This window comes from Gordionus sp. m RMFG-2023, chromosome 1 (genome assembly GCF_954871325.1).
Source record: "Gordionus sp. m RMFG-2023 chromosome 1, tfGorSpeb1-WG-v2, whole genome shotgun sequence".
In the NCBI taxonomy this organism is placed as follows: Eukaryota; Metazoa; Nematomorpha; class Gordioida; order Chordodea; family Parachordodidae; genus Gordionus; species Gordionus sp. m RMFG-2023.
In genome coordinates, this window is record NC_088775.1 from 11,289,614 (window position 1) to 11,293,656 (window position 4,043).

The window sequence follows — 4,043 nt, forward strand, 5'->3', positions numbered from 1 at the left end:
ATTCTCAACCCGACCCCCTTCGATTTTTTTAAAAATTTGTATGTTGGTAGTATATACACTAACTAATAAAAATGTAAAATTTTACTTTTCAAATCGGCTTACTTCATGAGATATGGCCATCTTTAGAAACGCGAAAATTCCAAAATACAGTATATTTAATTTTAAATATCTCAAAAAGTAATTAAGGTGAAGGCATAATTTAAATTTTATTAAATAGCTCTAGAATAGCCCTTTAATATGATATAAAAATTATTTTATTAATAAAAATTCTATTACCAAAAACCGGAAATAGAAAACCGGAAATAGCTATAAAATAAAAATTGCTCTTTTTTTTTCTTTCAAATTTTTTTTACAAATAGACATTATACTTCTTAATATTTGTACAAAATTTTAGATTGGGAGCATTACTGGGCCAATAGTTATTACGCTTTAAATATAAATAGTAAGGCTTAAATCCTAAATTATACCAAATATATAGTAATTTACGAAACAAATAAAAAGAAAATTCCTTTATGATCGGGCCGATTATATTTTTTTTATAAATGTTTCGGGCTGTGAGCCCACTAGTAGACATTATGTCATATTTAACATATAAGTTTAGCGATTTTATTTTAGAGAGAAAATAATTGTAAAAATATTTATAACTTTATTTAGCTAATTATTTATATTACATGAATATCAAATGGAAAATTAATATTGTTATAAACATATTAAATTAAATAATATCATACATTAAATTATCTAATGAATTAGAATAACGTTTGACTTTCATTTTTCCTTCCATTGGAATAAATGAATGATATTTTTGTGTCCCGGGAATTAGTTTGGCCGTTAAAAATCTATTTTCGAGATTGGTTTCCATTCTTAAATATTCAACGTTGCTGACAAATGTATAATTAATACCCGGGATATTAATTCTCGCATAATTATATAAATCATTAGGAGTTAATATATGATTTTCATAAGGACGTTGCAGGCTTGCTCTAGCAGCCAACCTCTTTGTAATTCCCCTAAACTATCGCAAGGAGTTTTGCCATGTGCAGTTGCAAAAAAATGGCATTCTGCCTTGATCCAAAAATCATTATAATGGTTGTAGAGGTTTACAAAGTTTTTTTTGTTCTTATACTGGGTAACGGCTCCATCAGAAAAATAATAAATTATTGAAATCTTATCAAATCTTGCTTTCAAGAATTGAATTTGTTTGAAATAAATAAGGAACAAGTATTGTGTTTTAGACAATCTGATATAACTACGTAACTTATATGTTTAATGGTACCGCTTTCGCAGTAAAAAATCATAAATGGATGAAGTGTTGCCTGATTATTAGTCCAATGGAAGCCTTGAGTGTGATCTTGAACTACAAAAGCGTAGTTCTCTGCAAAATCGGATATTATTAGGTATTCCCCATCCTTCAAATTCGATTTTAATGACTTAAAAAATGAAGATTGTTCCGAAGAAATAAATGCATGAGGAATTAAAACATTTAATTTTTCAATCAAATACTCCACAAATTCGCTGGCGGACTTAGTTAACGTTTCGAGGGTGGTACGGTCTGCCGCCAACCATTGTTTAAATGTTATATAATCTATGGCATTATTATCAAACAATAAATGTAATCTTTCTTTAAGTTCCAAAGTGCCGGGACACATTTGGCATTTCTTTAAGTAACAGCAAGGTTGGGCTGGATTGCATAGACTTTGTGCAATGTAATGTTTATAATCTTTTAAGGGAGGAAATGGATAGTTATGCTGGTTTACAGTTAACTGATTAATTTACCCCCAATTATAATTAATTTAAAATTTTGATGAAATGTACAGATGCACATTGCATGCGTTCCAGACCTGCCTGCTAAAATACAGTTTTTTGGTCTCATGAGAGCAAACTTGCTGAAACCTATCTTTATATTACTGTTTATTTCTTTAAAATTGGTAAATAATTCTTTTATATTACACAAAACTAATCTCTTTTGTACTTGGTTCCTTTTTCCATTAACTTTCATTGATATAAAATTATTCGTACCTGGCATAAGTCTGCTGTTTTCGTCAGAATAATAAAATTCTATTGCTTTATTTGCAATGTCATCCGAAATTATTCTACTTGGTTTTATGATATTTAGGTTTGACAAAACACCCTTTTCTTCAACTAATTGTTTAGCTGTCCGGGTCATAAAATTTGTGGTTGAAAATTCCTTTTCAATTTTATCAAGAGTCCAAGATTTTGGTAAAACTGTTAAAATTTGTATTTTTTCATTGCGAGAACTTGTAGCAAATTTTTCCTTCAGTTGATTTATGATTTCGGCTTCATCTTTTTTTGCTTGATCCTCTAGATTTATTTTAAAAACTTTTTTAATTTTTCCCTGAATTTTCAAAAATTTATTTACAGGATATTTTTTTTCATTTAACCTTTTCTTTTTAATAGGTGTCTCCCCTAAAAATGGCAAAGTTTCATTTAAAGTTGAAATTGAAGTATTAAAATCTGTATAAGAGTCGGGATTATTGCATGGTTGATCAGGTTCAGAATCGCTAAATGTTTCATTAATAGTTGAGGTAGAAGGTAAGTTAGAAATAGAAGGTAATGTGATCGGGATCGTAGAAGTAAAAGGTGAGATCAGATATGTTGAATATTTTTTTAATTTTTTCCGGCAAGAGCTACAAATTTTTTATTAATTGATAAGCTAGAATTCACTTCTATCATCCATTGTAAAACATTTCTAAGATCGTAACGTACTGAATGAGATTTTATTCTAAAGGGATTACAGCACTTTACTGGAATAGAAATAATTTTTCTAGACATTTAAATTTTTTTGGTAAGGAATAAAAGATAACTATTAATTTTATATAATTATTTTAAATTAAATAAATTGCATAATGAATACCGATAATTTAATTTTCTTAGAAAAATGGCTTTATAAAATTAATCAATAAAAATGACGGCTGCTGCTGTTGGAATTGAATTTGATTTTTATAATTATTTTATTTGATAATTATAAGTAAAAAAAATTCTTTATGAAAATATATTTCTGACGATCACAAAGATAATTTTTTATCCGGCAAAGAAAATAATCTACATAATTCACTCATAGAATTGCCAGGTCAAAAATCTCGAATTTAAGAAGGAATTTTTTTTTTTTGGGGGGGGGGGGCGAATATAAATCTTAAGATGGGGTTTGTATTTCAGTTTTATTACTATTATTCACAAATATTATCACTTTTGTTAAAAAAATAACTATCATTTCGTATAATATAGAATTTAAGCCATACTATTTATATTTAATGCGTAATAACTATTGGTCCAGTAATGCTCCCAATCTAGGATTTTGTACAAATATTAAGGTATATAATGTCTATTTGTTAAAAAATTTTGAAAGAAAAAAAGGGCAATTTTTATTTTATAACCATTTCCGGTTTTTGGTAATAAAATTATTTTTAATATAATAAATTTTATATCATATTAAAGGGCTATTCTAGAGTTATTTAATAAAGTTTAAATTATACCTTTAGCTTAATTACTTTTTGAGATATTTAAAATTAAATATGGTGTATTTTGAACTTTTCGCGTTTCTAAAGATGGCCATATCTCATGAAGTAAGCTGAGTTGAGAATTGAAATTTTATATTATTGCTAGTTAGTGTATATACTACCATCATGCAAATTTTAAAAAAAATCGAAGAGGGTCGGGTTGAATCTGCAGTTGATTTGATATGGAATACAACATATTTACTTTTGTAACCAAATATAAATTATACTTTTAAATAATTACCATTTCGAAGGGTGACAAATTCAAAAATAATATAACAAATATAATTATAATTTATATTATTTAGAACAAATTCGCTAATATTATGTATATTATTCAATAAATTTATGGTTATACGACCAAACAAAATTTTAAATTTTAAGATGGATTTAATATTTTTTTTGCCAGTAAATTTCAGGCACAACAGAATAATTTAAAACCAGATAAAATTAGAGCCAAAAGCGTGTATCTATATTTTATTATACATAATCTAAACCCATTTCGTATAATTAAAATTATAGATAGGG